The following is a 20,790-nucleotide window of genomic DNA, read 5'->3' as shown; positions in this document are numbered from 1 at the left end:
TCTGAACTTTATCAGACGATTAAATATTACATGATTTTGATATGATTGATCATTGATTATACTGTATTATAAAATTACATAATATCTGTTCGAACCTCAAGGCGTTCCCTACGATCTGCTTAAATCCCTTGCTTGACTATAGACCGAATGAGTAAAAGGGACATAACTTGAAAGGCTTTAAACTTTAAGTTTCAAACGCAGTTACCTGCCTTATTACACATTCAGTTGTAATAAACCTTAGCTCGAACTCGCACAATATTCTGTATTACTTTTTTATTGTTTTTTAGTCTGCACACCTTTCTTAAACTTCAGTATTTGATGCATTTACTTTTTCAATTTTTCAAGCTATTTATATTCCTAATTTATATATAAATGAATAATATTAAGTCAATTTTGCGTTTTGCCAATGTAATGCCTACTCTTCATACTGTTTTTCCGTCGAATGTTGATTTAGAACATGATATGTCATGCTCATCCATATTTTATTGTTCAAAATTCAATTTCTTTAACTCCTGTCAAATCAGTAAAATATAAAGGTTTGTTCCAGAGCATCCAAATAAATGTCTCGAACACGCCTCCGAAAATAGCAGCAAGACAAGTAATCAAACATTTGAAGCAAGTCAACTTGTGATATCACTGGCCTAGCCCTACCATCCTTTTTTATATTAAAGTAATTTATCATACTATTATAGACTGTCATGTTGAGTAACGCATATCAGCTATTCTTATTAGAATTGAAATATATACATGTACGTATAAATATGCATTTACGTTTCACTACCCTTCCTTGTGTAAGGAATAAAAATAACATAATTAAAACGATTTTAACTGTAATTATTCTCATTGTTTGTAACAAACATAACATACATGAAAAAAAGTCTGTTTACCCTTTGACAAACTCTAAGGACATCATACTCAAATTGCTGACAAGGTTTTCCGTAAGACATCAATCCATACTGAGTTGATAGAACCAGGATCGTTTTCGACCATAGCATTTTGTATCGTTTGAGAACAAGTTATTTCTTTTACGACAGCAAAAAAAGTTTTTAAATATGAGTACTTTGATAAATTGATGTGCGAACTAACATTTAGAATATTGCAACAAAAACACCACCACACTGACTTCAAACACCAATGTTGTGAAGATTTCTCCAAATATCACACAGAAATAAAGTCATGATCAACTCACCTTTTATACGATCGAATATTCAAAAACAATATTCCTAAATTAAAGATTTACAACCGCCTTATTCACACTGGTAACTACTTTGCAAAAATGTCATTTTCAAACAGATACTTTCAACTAAGCACTTTGAACGAAACGTCTGAACTTTATCAGACGATTAAATATTACATGATTTTGATATGATTGATCATTGATTATACTGTATTATAAAATTACATAATATCTGTTCGAACCTCAAGGCGTTCCCTACGATCTGCTTAAATCCCTTGCTTGACTATAGACCGAATGAGTAAAAGGGACATAACTTGAAAGGCTTTAAACTTTAAGTTCAAACGCAGTTTTCTGCCTTATTACAAATTCAGTTGTACTAAACCTTAGCTCGAACTCGCACAATATTCTGTATTACTTTTATTATTGTTTTTTTGTGTGTCTGCACACCTTTCTTAAACTTCAGTATTTGTTGCATTTACTTCTTCAATTTTTCAAGCTATTTATATTCCTAATTTATATATAAATGAATACTATTATGTCAATATTGCGTTTTGCCAATGTTATGCCTACTTTTCATACTGTTTGTCCGTCGAATGTTGCATTATAACATGATATGTCATGCTCATCCATATTTTATTGTTAAAAATTCAATTCCTTTAATTCCTGTCAAATCAGTAAAATATAAAGGTTTATTCCAGAGCATCCAAATAAATGTCTTGAACACGCCTGCAAGGTGCAAGACATTAATCAAACATTTGTATAGAATGTCAAATTGTAATATCTCTCCCAATACAGGACAAGCATAGCCCTACCATCCTTCAATTTACATGGAAGTAATTCATCATAATATTATAGACTGTCATGTTGAGTAACGCATATCAGCTCTCCTTATTAGAATTAAAATATATACATGTACAAATATGCATTTACGATTCACTACTCTTTCTTGTGTAAGGAAGAAAAAATACAGAATAAAAACGATTTTAATTGTAATTATTCTCATTGTTTTGAACAAACATAACAAAGGTTTTCCGTAGGTCATCAATCCATACTGGGTTGATAGAACCAGGATAGCCTTTTGTATCGTTACGATAGCGAAGAGTGACTTTAATAAATTGATGTGCGTACTAACACTTAGAATATTGCAACAAAAACACCATCACACTGACTTTTAACACCTATGTTGTGAAGATTTCTCAAATATCACACAGAAATATAGTCATGATCAACTAACCTGTTTTACGATCGAATATTCAAAAACAATAGTCCTAAATAATAGATTACAGCCGCCTTATTCACACTGGTAACTACTTTGCAAAAATGTCATTTTCAGACAGATACTTTCAACTAAGCACTTTGAACTTTATCAGACGATTAAATATTACAGGATTTTGATATGATTCATCATTGAGTATACTGTATTATAAAATCATATAATATAAAGAGTTTTAAAACCAATCTGCTGTCAGACAGAATATGTTAAAGGGACATAACTTGAATGACTTTAAACTTAAGTTTTTAACGCATTTAGCTGCCTTTTTACTAATTCAGTTGTCGAACTCTCACAATATTCTTTATTATTTTTATAATTACTTCTTCATTTTTTCACGATATTTATATTCTAAATTTATATATAAATGCGCGCAGTCTGTCGATCAGGATCCACCAACTCTATTACAAGTAGAAAAACTGATAGCAAACAGCATGGATCCTGATCAGACTGCGCGTATCATCTTGTCCAAATGTGATCCTGGTATGTTATGACACTGTTGTATTATGTTTTACTGTCGTTTTGTCTTGTCCAAATGTGATATTGACTTGTGATATCTTGCTTAATGAATGTCTTTTATGTCAAATAGCATGCTGTCTTGTCCATCTGTGGTGGTAATTTGTCTAGAAATTGTCTTATTATGTGAAACAGTAGTGTTATCTTGTCTGAACTGGGTGACAACTTGTCAAACTCATGTCTTATTATGTCGGCTAGTAGTGATATCTTGTTCAACCGTTATATTGACCTGGCTGAGTGCTGTCCTGTTTTGTCAAACTGTTATGTTGCTTTGTATGAGGTGGTGTTATTCTGTCTTATTGTGCCAAAACATCATGCTGTCTTGTCTAAAACTGTTGTTATCCTGTCTAAAAATATACTTATTATGTGAAATACTAATGTTGACTTGCCAATAAATTTTGTTTGTTTGTGTAAACGTTATTTTATTATGTCAAACAGTATTGTTGACTTGTCGAAAGATGGTATTGACATGTCTAAACACTGTCTTATTTTCTCAGATCGCCATGCTATTTTATCAAAACTTTATGTTAACCGGCCTAAACACCGTCTTATTATGTGAAATAATTGTGGTATCTTTACAAATTATGGTTATGAACTGTTAAAACGCTATTTTAATTTGTCAAACTGTCATGCTTTCATGTCCAAATGCAGATTCAACTTGTCTATCTTCGTCTTACTGTGTCAAATAGTTATATCGTCTTGTCGAAACGTGGTGATGACTTGTCTAAAATTACTATCTTTTTGTCAAAGTGTCATTTTATTTTGTCAAGCTTCGGTGTTATTTTTACTAAACATCGTCCTTTTATGGCGAAGTATCTTTTTTCCTTTTCAAATGCGGTGTTTACTTATTGAAACACAGTATCGTTATGTAATACAGTGGCGTTGACTTGCCAGTTTATGATGTTATCCTGTCCAGATGTGATGTTGTCAAAATTTAGTATCACGTGACCAGAGCGCGCGGAGCGATAAAATATAAAGCAAAAAAGATAACGGGACAGTTTAGCAAAATAAGACAGTGCTTTCTCAAGACAGAACTAAATTTGAAGAAATTTACACAATTATTAGACATAATAAGACTGGGTCTGTGTTTTACAAGAATACATCAAATTTCGACAATAAAACACTTCTGTTTTACATTATAAGAATGAGTTTAGACAAGTCATTACCACATTTCGACAAGATACCGCAATTTTTTGACTTTATAAGACTGAGTTTTAACCAGTCAAAACTGCTTTTTGACAAAATAGCATACAGTTTATCATAATAAGGCATGATTTAGCCCAGTCAATACCCCATTTCGGCAAGGTTATACGAATATTTGATATAAAAAGACAATTCAGTAGTGTACGTTGGCAAATTAACACAGTTGTTTGACACAATAAGACCATGTTTAGGCATTTAAACACCGTATTTTGACAAAATAACATAGCAGTTTAATAAAATAAAGCTGTACTTTTACAAGTCAACACCAAATTTCGACAACAGAACACTACTGTTTTAAATGATCAGACAGTCTTTTGAAAAAACAGCTCCACAATTTGACCAAATAACGCGACTAGTACATAATATAACACATTTCAGACAAGCCAAAACGACATGTTTGACATTATAACACTACTGTTTGAAATAATAAAACAATTTTAACACAAGTCAACATCACATTTTAAAGAGATAAGACTACTGTTAGGTATAATAAGGCAATGTTTAGACAAGTCGACAAATTACAATGACATTACAACGCTTATATTTGACATAATAAGACGCTTTCTGAGCAAGATAAAAAGAAATGTAATAACATGAGGCAGCTATGGCGTTCCATACAATAGTCTTTAATGAACCTTATGATATGCTGTCTATTATAACGGTTTGTCTTCTTACAGGTAGCTTCAATATTCAATTTGATTTTGTTCCTCTCGTTTTTTCTCTCATTTAGGTCACACCCTTTCTGTTACGTGGAGCACATACGTTGCTTTTTCATGAAATGGCCAAAAAATAATAATATTGAAGGTTCGTGTCATGCTATATTGAAAATTATAATCATGTTCTGCTCAGAAGGGTGCAAGTGGCGTGGACGATAGCCAGTCTTTATCACTACCTTCCATGAACAGACTCAACGTTGGCCGATGAGAAAGCTTTCTATTATTTGCCCTTGCTCTTAGTTCAAATTGGTGAATATTGATCTTTGAAAACGGTGGAAGTTCAAAGCTAGCTTTAAATTTCCCTGTAGTTTCGATCTACGATGTCAGAATTAAATTGTTGTTGCTATTTTAATCTTAACTCTCGGGTAACGAAATTAGTTTCCCTTTGTACATTGATTATCTATGTAGCAAAGTATAGACCTCCATTTCTTTCCCCGAAAACAATTATCTTGTATATCACCTACATAATTTCCTGCCAAATCATTACATTTGCTGAACTTATGTACAAATGTACATACAATTGAAACATCTAATGGTATAATATGATTCAAATTTAAATTTTGAAATTAACCAATTAAAAGAAACAAAAAGAAAATCAAAAATAAACGATGCATCTGTCGAAATTCATTCTAAGAGGTAAATTTTTTTTCAGTATAAGCACATTACGTTTAAAGGCACATTATGCCTCACAAATCAATCATATATCTTTATTCTTTTATAAATCTCAAATGTTGTTATAATAATAGATTTAGAGGATGTTACATGTTAACAACCGATGAAAGTAGGCTGAACATGCAGTTATGTGTCATTTAGGAAGCAATTGTACACGAAGAATCATTTTAACTTCCATACAAAATACTAATTCACTATAATTACACCAATTGTCAACAAAGCAAAAGAAGCAAGCGTTAGTTTGTCATTCAAGAATTTTTCTATGTATCTACGTCCCTTGTTAAGTTCACCCACAACATTATCTCTCTAAGTACAGAAGATTAGATTTGTAAATTGTATTCATATAAGACGAACTGTGTTGTGTTGTGTTTCATTTTCAAAAAAAAAGCAATTTGAGATTTTTTCGCATTTCATAAACAATACACTTTGTATGAAATAACTTATTTCATAAAAATAACATATTTTGTAATTCTATAGATCAAACATCAATTCAGTAAATTTTCTATTTGAGCATAAGCATTGATAAAACAAATATATTTCCTTTTTATGTGGTTAAGTTTTACGTAAACAAGACAAATATCAAATGATTTTACTTAAGTCAAGGTCAATATGATTAACTATTTTCAGAAAATTATTGTACTACGCAATAGATACTCGTGTTACATAAGAAGTATGTATAAAGAGTATGCCAAGGTCTAAAATAAATAACGCATATCCATATCAGATGATGATATCTCGTATTTTTCAAAACAAACATTATATATTTCATGTCCTTCTTCCTCTTATCTATTTCATAATTTCATACACATGAAGAAAATTTAAAAAAATCATGCGGTAAAATCACACATGTATTACATTGGTTTCCGATACAATAACATGTCTAGATATTTACAAATACTTTATTCTATTGTCGAAAATGCTCTAAATTAGTTGGATCTTTATATAGACTGAAAAAATGTTGGATCGGGAAGTTTATATAATATAAAATGGAAATAAGGAACATTATCAAATTGAAACCCCATACACCATATTGACATTGAACGATTTTTCTGCTTAATTAAAAGTGTACAAACTTTGAGAATAAAATACTCTCCTGGTGATATTTAGGGAAACAATACAATCAGAAAGTCTTTCTATCGCTTTAAATATAATGAAAATATGAAATAGATAAATTTCATAGATTTTGTAGCAATAGATAAAAGCCTTTAATGACTATTTTGATATGTTGTCTGCTTTTAAAATGTGTCTTATGCGGCTGTCTGTATTATGACTTATTAACTATATAGGCTATTTAACTTCTTTTTCGCTATTAAAATTTTATTTGATTTATTTCCTTGAAACGATTTCTCGTTTAGTGTGCAAACACTCTCCTGCTTCCCTTTCTTGATATGACACGAAAGTGTCGCATTGACAGTTCCATGATCACCGGTGACGAACATATTTACGGGTATTAAAATTCTTTATTGAAAACCATTTTGTTTACGTTTATATGTTGAGTTCTGCTTAAGGTGGAACGGGACATTTTGCAAACTTTCGAGATTGGCATGTAAAGATTTGACCATATTTCAGATTAGATTCCGTTGATTTTATTCCAATAGTTCCTGCCATTTTTGTACACATGACGTCAAAGTTGACCACCAAAGCCCTTTTTAGAACAAGACAACTTGTATTTACCATTTACCGTTCAGGAACAGGATTTGCAGACGTTAAAAGTTACAATTGTTGACTATCTTATCTTTGAACCGGCTCGTAGTTCACACTTATTGTGTAAATGGTTAATTTGATTTTATTAGGTTTGTAAAGCTAGCTTGAAATTCATTTGTAGATTGTATTTTTATCTTCGATCTACGTTTTCAGTGCTAGTTTAAAAAAAGATTTCAGCGTACAATATTTACAGTATCGCTAGATTACATCAACAAATAAAGTTATGGAAGCCAGCACTATGTTTGCCCTTTTCCTTTAAGACTACATAGCATCTCATTTCCCGAAAAAAGAAATACTGTCTTGTAATTAACATGCATAGTTTCCCGACACATCATTACATTTTCCAAAAACTGTAATCTTTGCTTCGTATGTTACATAGCATGTAATAGACATCATATGATTAAAATACACGTATGTCCAAATTTTAGAAAACGAATTAACCTACAATAAGACTTTCTAAAAATTGTGTGAGATGTTTGCTATATAAAGTCCACAAATCCAACGCGTATTTATACTCAGAAATTTTTTCAAGACAAATCACAAAGTCAGGAAATTATATAAAAGGTAAAATTTCCTTTCTGGATAATTACGTTTTATTTAGGGATAATTAAGAAAAATCTTTCTTCATATTTAAAATACACCAGTAGTTTTATATTTTCTTGCTGAAATATTGAAATTCAAGCTAATGGTAGTGATTTTTTTGTACGCTGAACTACTAGAAATTATTTTTCCAACATAGTCACTTTAAAGGAACAAATGATAATAAATGCAACATATATGTTTAACTTATTTTATTTATGGTTGGCATAAAATTTCCGTCATGACTGGTCATTAAGTAACATAAAGTTAATAGAGTTTGAACCTTTATATAAAATAGAATATTATAAAATAGGTTTTGCTTCGTCATCGATTGCAAAAACCTGTAATTTTATGTTAGATTTTCGCCATATCGACGGCTGAATAAGAGCATTAAATATTCCAGACAATCTGTTATAGAATAATATTAACAATTACATGTATATCAATTATAATATTATATGACTAATACTCATATCCTAACAGTCGGAAGTGACATTTTATATATTGCTTATATATGCTTCGGTAGCTTAATATGTTTATTCAGATATAATCAATTAAAATTATGTTCCGAAAAAGAGACAATGTGCTGACAAATGCCAGATATGATAAACACTTGTTATCCGAAGCTTATAAAATATGTTTTATAAATATTATCAATAAAAATTAGTTAAATTTTGAAAAGAGTGATACAGCCATTTGTATATATAAATACATTTATCAAGCATATCACGATCAAAACTGCCATAGAATGTCTAGGACATTCCAAACCAGAACAATTACTCAACAGGTTTGATCGTATATTCGTCTTAGGAATACTGGCCGCCTACGTAAAACCCCTTTTTTAAGAGGAACCGTAGCATCCGTTGGCATGCACTGAGGAAACCTCCTCAGACTATTCCTCGGAATAAAGAACAACGGACCTGCTCAGATATGCCAGTAAACATATAAAATACAAAATACATACAGCTCAATAAAGAGAAACGTTCTTTATAAGAAAAATTATTATTTTAATTAAATAGTAGTGTGATAATTATATAATGTAAGTAAACTTGCTCGAAACCATGTATAACAATGTAATGATAAGATAATAATCATTATATCAATACTTTTTTAAAGACAATATGTGTTTTATTTACACATGGGTTAATTTAATTAACAGTGTTTTGTTTTGTACCGACATCGGTTACAGGTTATCTATTGACTATTCTACAAATATCCGAAAGTCAGTTGCATCCCACAGGTGTTCGAAATGTTTATGCTTATGTACAGGCCAGTTAAATGTATGTTTTGAACCGACGTCGGATTCAAATGATAGGGGTCTGGCAGTCGACGTTGGTAAATTTCCGGATGTCGCAAAACAAATATTGACTGTTGAAATGATAATTCCAGCCATGACGAAGAAGGGCTAAGTATCGCGGCGGTCATTATTACCTGAAAACAGAAAAAAGAGACAACAGCAAAGCAAATGGGAAGGGCGGGTGGGTATTTTTCCGTGTTAGTTCACGGCAGCTTCTGGTATTTTTCCGTGTTAGTTCACGGCAGCTTCTGGTATTTTTCCGTGTAAGTTCACGGCCGCTTCTGGTATTTTTCCGTGTTAGTTCACGGCAGCTTCTGGTATTTTTCCGTGTTAGTTCACGGCAGCTTCTGGTATTTTTCCGTGTTAGTTCACGGCAGCTTCTGGTATTTTTCCGTGTTAGTTCACGGCAGCTTCTGGTATTTTTCCGTGTTAGTTCACGGCAGCTTCTGGTATTTTTCCGTGTTAGTTCACGGCAGCTTCTGGTATTTTTTCCGTGTTAGTTCACGGCAGCTTCTGGAGCTCGGAGACTGGATCGAAAAGGAATTTGCAGAAGCGTGCTCGGTTTATATACCCAGTCTACTAAGCATGCGCGAACGAGATTGAATGACTTGTTAGGAGGAGGAGCCAAATATACAGGTCATTGCAAAAATACTGTGACGTATAGTGTAAAAATAAAGAGTTTAAACTCAAGCGCTTAAACTGAATATTATACCAAGACACAGTCCTTGTTCGACAAAATGAAGGTTTTGATTAAGTATGTAAGTAACATTATGGATAGGACAGGATTTAACTTCTGAGGGTTAAATTATTATATATTTACAAATAATTGAGTGTGATAACAAATTTTATTCTTATGCAGATGTCAAGTCAGCAGAACAGTGGTAGTTACACCGGTCCTGAAATGAAGGGGAATATGGATAACCGGAGCAACCAGTGTAATCCAAATAACCAGACTTACCAGTAAGTTCAACCATTTTTCTATTATAATCACAAAATATTTATCAATATACTAGAGGAAATATACATAATCATAATAATTATGAAATAAAACTGTATTTGCTACAAATATTTTATTGTTTGATTTATTTCGCTTGTATGATACAGGGTTTGTAATAAAGTATATTTGCTAAAAAAAACCAAGAAAGTAATAACTTTATTCTCATAAAGCATTTGAGCTTTAACATCCATTTTGCAATCTCTTTCTTTTTAACTGTATATAGCTTATTGACCCTTTGAAAGTGACTACTACTAATTTGTTTAGTTTAAAGCTTATGAAAGAAAGTTCGAAAAAGACATTAAAGATAGTTTAACTAGTTTTCAACAAAAATGATGGAGTATAGAAATGTTATGTTAGGAGAATTTAATCCTATTATTGTGTTCACTACATTAAGTTTTAACCGTAGATTATATGCAAAATTGAGCCGCGTCACGACAAAACCACCATAGTGGATTTGCGACCAGCATGGATCCAGACCAGCCTGCGCATCAGCGCAGTCTGATCAGGATCCATGCTGTTCGCTTACCAACTCTATTACTAGTAGAGAAACTGACAGCGAACAGCATGGATCCTGATCAGTCTGCGCGGATGCGCAGGCTGGTCTGGATCCATGCTGGTCGCAAACGCACTATGTTGGTTTTGTCTTGACGCGGCTCAAATGTAATACAATGTATTTGTCTGGTATTTTAGGGGACATACTTCTGGATATGGCGGTACAGGGACGAGAGCTGATCTTGGCAACCATTCCAATCAGCTCAATCCAAACAACTCAAGATATCAGGCTCCGAAAAAGTGATGTTTTAACATTATGTGAAGATAAAGACTGTTGAATGTCCATAAAAATATAAATAAAGAAAATTAATTTTGAGAAAATTATGTTACTGTTTTATATTAAAGAGTACTTTCAACATATATTGAGGGCATTTAATGTAAAAAGTTTTCCTAAAATGGCGAAAACACAGTGCAAACATTGCAGCACTCTGAAGACAAATTACATGTACCTCCTTTCCACAATAGTTTCAATTCTTCTGCAAGTAAGACACCACTCCAGAGCAACACCTTTCACCGACAACTTATATTTCGTCTTTCATAAGGCGTTGTTCTGCAAAGGTTATACTGCATGGAGAAAAGTATATAGTCATACTCCAACTGAAAATGTTTATATTTTAAGTTCACTTTTATTTAGCTTGTTGATGAACGGTAGTGACCTTTTTATGCTTCCCCATTCTTCCGCATCGGCTTTAAGGAAACAGAATATGGTATATTTCAAAATTTAGAAAAATTCACAGATGTGTTTATACGGCGTTGATCAAAGACCCTTCCATATGCCGCATATGCCGTTGTCATTAAACGGCACGCCCGACCAAACGGTACAACTTCAAACATGTGCACGAACCAAGATAAAAATTTGACCATTTGAGCGTTTGAGAAACAAATCAAAGGAAACGCTTAAATCAATTCGTTCTTCTTCGTTAAGAGATTTTTAAAAGATATCTGCTTTACTTATAAGTAAAGAATATAAGTACATAGTAAATGGTTTATAGAATAGTACAAAAACATCGATACATATCACATTAACCAAAACATCGTCATATACACATGAATTATTTCATTATCGTTTACATGCATAAAATAATGTGAAGACTTTAATACATATCTAAAACGTTAGTCTTGTATCGGATTTTGATAGCATCTTTAATTCTATTTATCAATATATTTCATAAGCCATGCACAGACATACATTTTTAAGTAAGTCCTTCAGGAAACAACACAATGCATGTAACTTAAGTCAAACATAGAAGTACAACATCACAATGTAATAATTGATAAATTATTATGCCAAATTATAGCATTAAACAACAAATATCACATAAAATAATTTACATTGATATAACAATAACAACATAATCATATTGTCTTACGTCTTAACCTAGTATAACATGCTATAACAAACTATAGCCCAAATTTATTTAAATGACCTTTTTCTTTATTTGAAGCTGATATTTTAATCTTAATCGTGTTAGTTAATTTGTAATTATTGTAAGCTATTGAAATTAACACAAGGGCTGCGAATCACTGACAATGTTTTCTATTTTGTGAGATACGAAGAGCATGTCATTTATTCTGTAAAAAAGCATTTGATTGAAACTATAATGTGAAAAAGATCAATTTGGTTCGACAAAAGGCTTTGAGGAATAGCTTATCAAAATGTTTGTTTTGATTCAAAGACGATTTTGACTGATATCTGAGGTTGACTGCTATTAAGGTGCTTAACTTACTATAAAACTGAAACAGTGCTGGAAGAAAATGGTTGACATAGACAACAAGTTATAACTACTTTTGAAGTTTCAAGGATATGTGAATTCGTTTTCAAGAGTTTTATTATGAACAATTGCCTCTTACTTTACTAAAAATCTTCCTTGTAACAGATTAGATTACTTACCTTATAAAATGATTAACATGATACTGTTAGTAATAGAAAGAGCATCGAAACACGAGGATATCTGATTTGTACGAGGGGGCGTAGCCCCCGAGTATTAATCAGATTGCCGAGTGTTTTGATGTTTTTTCTCTTTTGTATCATAGTCAAACATAAAAACACGTTCCCTGTTGTCACAATATGAAACCCGGGAAAAAATAACCAATGAACGAGCATCTGAATATGATATTTCTGTCTCTTTCCTTTTCTCTTCCGTCACAATAAGTAAACCACAGCAAAAATGAGCCAATCAATGGGCATGCTCTGGAGTGCGGGTAACTAATACCTGCACTCAAGTTAACGCGATGTGCATGTATATGTATACAATTTAACTCTGAAACATTTTCAACAGAAAGGTCCCCAACCTATGATACAATTTCAAATTAAATCATAAGAGTCGGTAGGTCATCCCATATAAACATGATCAAAATGATGACGAAAATTTCTTTATTTGATAGACTTATATGGAACGCAGTGACTGTCTTATGTGATCAATGTTTTTGCTATCTTGTGAAATGATGATACTATTTTGTCGTTTAAGCATGTTAACATGTGCAATTTACATTTTATCTTGTCAAAATACCATGCTGACTTGTTCAAACAGCATGTTAACTTGTCAAATAATCATGATGGCATGTGCAGACAACATGTTAACTTGTCGAAGTATCATGATGACTTGTGCAAACGACATGTTAACTTGTCAAAATTTCATGATGACATGTGCAAACAGTATGTTAACTTGTCGAATTAACATATTGACATGCTCATGATACTTTGAGAAGTTAACATGTGTTTTGCACAAGTCATCACGATACTTTGACAAGACATGATGTGAATTGCACATGTTAACATGCTCTAACGACAAAATAATATCATCGTTTCACAAGAGAGCAAAAACATTGCTTACCTAAGACATCGTCATCGCTTCATAAACACAAACGATTTAGGGGTTTTCAAACATTTCAACTATCTGTTTAACTTAACTTACGCTTATGGATATTCAATACCCACGCACAACCTATTACATTTTCCGAAAATGTGTTCTCTGCTTACCACAATTAAATATAACAAACGGGTTTATTTGTAAGCTCCGGGTAGTTTTCAGAAAATAACTTACTGACATTTGAGTGGAAATTTTATCGGAAATTTCGTAAAATACAAGCTATATAAAGGTTGTTTTTCTAAGGCGCATTTTAAACGAGACTTTTGTGCGTTAGAAGACGAATCAAAGACGAAAGTTAAATCTATCGGAAAAGTTAAAACTTAAAAAAAGGTAAAATTTTAAAGGATAATTTAATATTGGGAAATAATTTTATATTTTATTATGTTTAAAAGGAACTATTGTGGCGATACTTGTACACTTTGTTTATTGGAACAGACTTTGTCTAGATAAATGGTTTAAATTAAATTGTTTGTTGTTGTTCATATCAAGAAATACGAACTATTATGTTAAGTAAAGCATAAATGAATGATTTTTATTCGAATAATTAAAATTTATTTTCATTCATACATTCAAATGTCGCATTCAACTTAATTAATTAAGGTGTGTTATAATAATTTTAATATATATCAAAAAATATATATATAAATTTTATAAATAAAATTATTTATATAATATAATAAAAGATTTATTTTCATATACATTGTGTATACATCAGTAAAGATAAAAGTACATAATACAACAAATCAAATTTCAACTGAATTCAATACATCATATACAAAAACATCATACAAACATAAATATCACATTATATATCACATGTAACTTTGACTTTAGTATCATAATCACAGAGTAAGATGGATAACCCATTAAAGTCATAGACTTATTTCGTATGGGGTCATAACAATAATGATAAAAATGTTCTTAAAACTGTTACTTTATAACAATTACTTGAGATAAAAAGAAATTAACTTATTTACTGTCCACAAAAGAGGATAGATGTTTAATCATTCTTTTTTTTTGAGAAAAAAACTTTTCACTTCCTTTTAAAGGACACATAGCTTTTGGTTGTCTCTTTAATTGAACCTGGTAAAGAATTCCTAAGGTCTGTACAAATATAATAAAAGTACTGGCATCCATTCTGTTATGAACTGTATGGACATAAAAATTGCTGGACCTAGTCCTTGTATGGATGTCTTTTGAAAATTATCATAATTATAGGTTGGAATGACATTTATTAAAAACATTTTATGAGCATGGTTCAATCCTGGCTGCATAACATTATAACATACTCTTATTATACCAAGTTTTGCAAAACTATATCTCTAATTGATGTTCTAGGACAATAACCAAGAATAAATCTTACAACTTTATTCTGACATTTTTGAAGTATAATTTTTAACCCGTTAGACAAGCCATAATACCATGAAGAGCAAGAAAAATAAAAATGGATTGAACCAAAGAATTTAGTAAAGTCTTGCGTAAATTTTAGTCAATACCATTTCTGCCTGAATAGAAATTTAAGTCTGGAGTTAACTTTCTTTAACTTCATCATTAACAGTTGATTTACCAGATGAATCATTTAATTTATCAATTACTTGACTTAAATATTTTACACGTCTTTTGGAGAATAAATGACATTGTCATTACAGGTTACTGTAAAAGACTTAACTTTCTTAAATTTTCTTTTAATGGCAAACAAGATACATTCAGTTTTTCCTAAGTGAAGAGAATGTTTTTTGTCATTGAGCCATTCATTACAAGACTGTAGCTCTAGTCCTAACCTTCTGTCAATTAGATCTAGATTTTTACAGGAAAATGATAGCACTATCATCCGTTAACAATCTTTACTAATACTAATCGACACGTCATTAACGTAACACAAAATAGAAGGAGGCAAAGTTTACTTGTTAATTAGTTTATATATATTTATATGTAATGATAACCTTTTATGATACATTTTATTTTTGTTTAGATGTCAAGTCAGCAAACAGGTGGTAGTAACACAGGTGCTGCAACAAAAGCAGACCTGGATAATCACGGCAATCAGTGTAACCCAAACAACCCGAACTTCCAGTAAGTTTTTATTATAGCCTGAAATATATTAAGTATATTGACATCATTGTACAATTTGACTGCGTTCTTATAAATCATTGGATTGCTGAAAATTACGCTTTTTAGGAAGATTTAATTTTATTTTTGCATTCACTGCATTACGTTTTAACCGTACATTCTATGTGAAACAAAACGTAATACGAATCATTTGTTCGGTATTTGTAATACAAATTATTTGTTTTGTATTTCAGGGGACATACTCCTGGATTTAGCGGTACAGGGACAAAATCGGATCTCGACAACCATTCCAATCAGTTGAACCCGAATAACCCACGGTTTGAGGCTCCGAAAAAATGATGATTGTTACACAAAATGAATGCCAAAGAAATGTAACAGTCTTACAAATAAATAGTTGAAAAATATATTACTGTTTGTACTTTTAAAGCTACTACCTCTTTTAAAGTGGTGCAAGTATTTTGGAAAATTGATCCTGTTTGTGGTTTAAGAAAGAATTTATTTAAAAATGGTCAAAAATGGAAACCTTTAACGTCCTCAAACACGCTTATGAACGACAGTGGTTTATGCTTTTTACCGTCTCAGGCCCCCTCTCTTTCCAGCAAGGCTGTGCGCCAAATACTTTATTATGGAACTAGTTATCGGGTTCTTGTTTTCAAATAAATAAATAAATACGAGGGCTGTCCCAAAATGTCGTAAACCCGACGTTATTACCTAATGAATTAACCATTTTTCAAAATTGATCATAAGACGAGGAGAAGTCACTTGATACACGTAAAGATGAAGGAAAACTTTACACAAACGATTATTAAATTTTGTACAGATCAACAATCATCATGGACTCTAATGTCAAATTAAAATGGAATTGGTAGGCTCGAGCAAAACAAATTACGATCGATCGTAGTAAAATCTGATTTTCTTCCGGGCAAAGTTGAAGATGATACATAACAAACTCGATAGAAAAATATATCGTACAAGTGATCAGTTTCCAAAAACTGTTCAAGAACGGCGTAAAAAACTTATGCCACACCTCATATAGGCCAGAGAACAAAAGAAGAAAAGCTGTTCTCTCATATGACATGCTATACATTGAAAACCGACGTTATACTGCTGACAATCCCCCATCCGGTCCGATTCCGACTAAGCCGCCACGACAACAGAGTACTATGTATACGAATCATATACCGAATGCGGCACATCCTAATTAATGTAGACAACCAAGAATGGCCTTTACTGCTAGCAGGAGATCCTTCTGAATAGAAGTCCATTCAGAAGCAGCTTACTATCTTGTTATGCAGGCTGTCCAGCGTGCCTTAAATTAAAAAAAATGTCATATTTTTTCAGTTTTGCTAAAATTCCTAAATAAATGAAAAATTAAAAAGGAATTCCTAAAAGTGCCCTATTTTTCAAATTAAACTCCTATTTTTTTTTTAAAAAAAATTCTATAAACATACTTATAACTTTGAAAATGTTTTCATTCTTATTATGTTTAACTAATGTAATTGATTTATTACAACTGTAAAATGAGGACATCAATTTGTTATCTTTGTATTTTTTTACTATTTGCTGATGATATTGCTTTGTTGACAACCAATGCAAATAGTCTGCAAAGCCAGATTGATAATCTGTGTGAAAATTCTAAGAAATTGGGGTTAACCTTTTACCGCATGAGCATATTGCAAAAAATGGCTGTTTTCATTGAAAAACCTCCTCTTACAAGTTCAAATAGCTATGAAACTATAAAAAATGCTTCAATTCTAACCAAACTTGGCACAAATATTGACTGAACCATAGCCTTTGTAACAGCGTGCTCAATCCTAAATTTCCTATTACCATGACAACGGGGGACGTCTCAAAATTGCCAAAAATCACTATTTTGCGTCTTGAGAGAGAGAGAGAGAGAGAGAGAGAGAGAGAGAGAGAGAGAGAGAGTCAAAGGTTTTTCAGCGTTTGTTACACACGTTACCTTAAGATCGACTTGAGGCCATTTTTAGCCCCTTAAAAAATCCAAAATTTTCTTGGCGACGACCGAGGAGGGGGGTGGCTACTGCCACCCATCAAACCCCCAAACAGAAGGGGCACACACCCCTCTGCTATCACTTTTTTGAACAACACTTCTCAAACAAAAAACAGTGTTTGGGGCTTAAATAGGGTATTTTCTCACTATTGGAGGCCTCTTGGTGGAAAGCCTTCAAAACACGCCTTTATGAGGTAAAAGGTTAAAATTGATGATCGGTATATTTGAAAAGAAAAAAAAAAGAAATAATTTTACATGGTTTATCAACGGAGAAAATGTCGAAACTGTCGATTCCTTTTGTTACCTTTGTGCAACATTTACATACACAGGCAAAATAATAAATGCTGCGAAGGCAGTAAACGACCAAGCTCTTAAAGCAAACACTTATCTATTGTCACTGTCGGGTAGATTTAACATAGATGTCAAAAAGCGCAACAGCCTTTGATTGACTCCCTAGTTGGTATGGTTCCGATGTCTAGGGGATTTACAATTAGAAAGAAGTTGACAAACTCCACCTGAAGTTCTGTAAAGTAGTTTCTAGGGGTTCGTCCTCAAACATCAAATGCTGCTGTCCTTGGAGAGCTTGGTCTGTTTCCCCCTTTTAAATATGCCAATGTTTAAACAAAGATTACGTGATCAATATGTATACGCTTGGAATGACACTGTAGCAAATCAATCCTAATGGCAATTAAAAACTGTATTTATGTCCAAAATTACATATATGTTATTAAATATTATACACATAGAAAAGAAATCTCTCGACTAAGACTATGCAGAGATTCTCTTGTATATATTCTGGTACTAATAGAAACTTATGAATATGTAACCGTTTTTCTCGAAATGTTGAATCTGAAAACCAGTTCTTGTTATGTGCCCTACGTATAGTGAACTATGATAAAAAAAATAATAATTCCTTTGCATGTTTAAATAAATTCTGTAGAATATTACCTTCTAGTTACCATAGTACTGTAAGAAACACGGCTATATAATTGAGCTGCACCATGTCAAAACCAACATAATGGGTTTGCGACCAGCATGGATCCAGACCAGCCTGCGCATCCGCGCAGTCTGATCAGGACCCATGCTGTTCGTTTACCAACTCTATTACAAGTAGAGACACTGATAGCGAATAGCATGGATCCCAATCAGACTGCGCGGATGCGCAGGCTGGTCTGGATCCATGCTGGTCGTAAACCCATTTTGTTGGTTTTGTCGTGGCGCGGCTCAAATACAGTTTCATCGATGTACATCTTGTGCTATCATATCAGCATATTTTTGTTTCAAATGACACAACTATGTTAGATAAAAATATTAGTGGGTTTTCAAAATTTAGACTCGTTTCCCTCTGAAAATGATTAATTACGGACCTTAAAGTTTAAAAATTTATATATAAAAATATCGGTAGGCCACAGGCGGGACTCGAACCACGGGTCTCTGGATTGCCAGTCTAGTATGCTTTCGACTACACCATAGCGCCCATTGCGTTATCATATATATTTTGTGGACCAATATAAATCCCACAAATCAGGAGATACTTCAACCTACAACCAAAAATATGTTAAGCCCAAGAAGTAATATATATCTTCGTCCTTGGCTTGGCTAACACAGGATATATTTTCTAAATATCAAAGATTAGGTTTGACAATCATGTATATTTATTGTTTTATTACATGTCAAAAGAGGACGAACTAGTTTCAGGTTTCTATTTACGCAATGTAAACAAAGAGGTTGGGAATATCTGTACACTCAAAGATCAATTTTAGATATTTTAAATTTTTATTTGTGCTTCAGTAAGCATGAATAGAACAAATATAATTTCTTCAATTCGTTGTATTAACTTATTATTAACTTTGTTTTACTTATTGTTTAGATTTAGGTTGTATCGAACCCATTAGAAAAAATGATTTGTTTTTGGTCAAGGTTATTTATGATTCACTATTTTCAGAAAACTGTACAGCGCAATAGATATCGCTTATGAAATATGTAAAAACAAATATTATATAGATGAAGTACACCAAGGCCAATAATCAATTACGCAATTATATCACACGATAAAACATCAAACGGCGATGTCGCTGAATTTTCTGGGTTTTTTATTTGTCATTGTTGTTTTAAATTAGATTTTAAATGAGATGTAGTATTTTTTACATTTTTTTCCAGTATTACGTTAGAATTTTACTGAGACAGCCTAAAACTCCAAATCCATCCAAATTTTACCGAAGCTTGGCTTCCAAAATTTTATATGATTCACCTCTCTAAGCTGGACTCCAATATTTATTTGGCCAATCAAATTTGATTTAACGTAGCGGCTAAAACCCTTCAATTTTAACGCAATGTTTAAAAAGCAGCAAGTATTGCTTTTAGCGCAAAGATATGATGATGATAAAAAATTGAAATTATTTTTGGTTGTTTGTTGAAACATCATAAAATACAGGTCAATATCAAATATGGATTAACGCAACTAAATTTTTAAATAGTTATTGTCCATTTTCAACATCTATTTAGCAAAAATTATGTTGCTTCCACTTGATTACTCTGGATTGAAATTATTTTTGGTACACAGATGAAGCATGTTTGAATATATGTGAAATTTAAATTAAGGTTCAGAACACTAAATATTTTTCATAGTGTTTAGTCCTTTTTATCTTTAATTTTGCAAAGAAATAGTTTGCACATGAGTTTTTTAGGAGTCACTTGATTTAAAATAGTTTTCAGAACACGGCTGAAATAATTGAAATACAGGTTGAATTATAATTTGGATTCAGACCACTAAATATCTACATACATGTAGATATTATTATCTGTAAAATATCAAAGAGATGGTTTCCAAATGATAACCTTAAGGAGAAAGGAGTGTAATCATTGTAACTAATGTAACAACATTTGAGCCGCGTCACGACAAAACCAACATTGTGCGTTTGCGACCAGCATGGACCCAGACCAGCCTGCGCAGTCGCGAAGTCTGATCAGGATCCATGCTGTTCGCTACCAGTTTCTCTACTTGTAATAGAGTTGGTAAGCGAACAGCATGGATCCTGATCAGACTGCGCGGATGCGCAGGCTGGTCTGGATCCATGCTGGTCGCAAACGCACTATGTTGGTTTTGTCATGACACGGCTCATTTAATTATTCAAATTTTTAATTTATATTATT

The 20,790-nt window shown here is 32.2% G+C and overlaps 1 long non-coding RNA gene across 2 annotated transcripts; it reads left to right on the top strand.

Moving 5' to 3' along the window:
- Positions 1-7,664: 7,664 nt before the first annotated feature.
- LOC132713845 (uncharacterized) lies at positions 7,665-16,027 on the top strand. 2 transcript variants are annotated; one of them, XR_009623494.1, is made up of 5 exons: positions 7,665-7,822; positions 9,994-10,094; positions 10,822-13,883; positions 15,526-15,626; positions 15,857-16,027. It is a non-coding gene; the product is annotated as an uncharacterized LOC132713845 (long non-coding RNA). The 2 variants fall into 2 exon arrangements; XR_009623495.1 differs by lacking the exon at positions 7,665-7,822 and adding an exon at positions 9,610-9,892.
- Positions 16,028-20,790: the final 4,763 nt, after the last annotated feature.

The sequence above is a fragment of the Ruditapes philippinarum genome, unplaced genomic scaffold (genome assembly GCF_026571515.1).
Source record: "Ruditapes philippinarum isolate M1 unplaced genomic scaffold, ASM2657151v2 ctg587_1_1_1_1, whole genome shotgun sequence".
NCBI lineage: Eukaryota > Metazoa > Mollusca > Bivalvia > Venerida > Veneridae > Ruditapes > Ruditapes philippinarum.
Note: the sequence above shows the minus strand (reverse complement) of the source record. Positions and strands in the feature narration are given on the sequence as shown.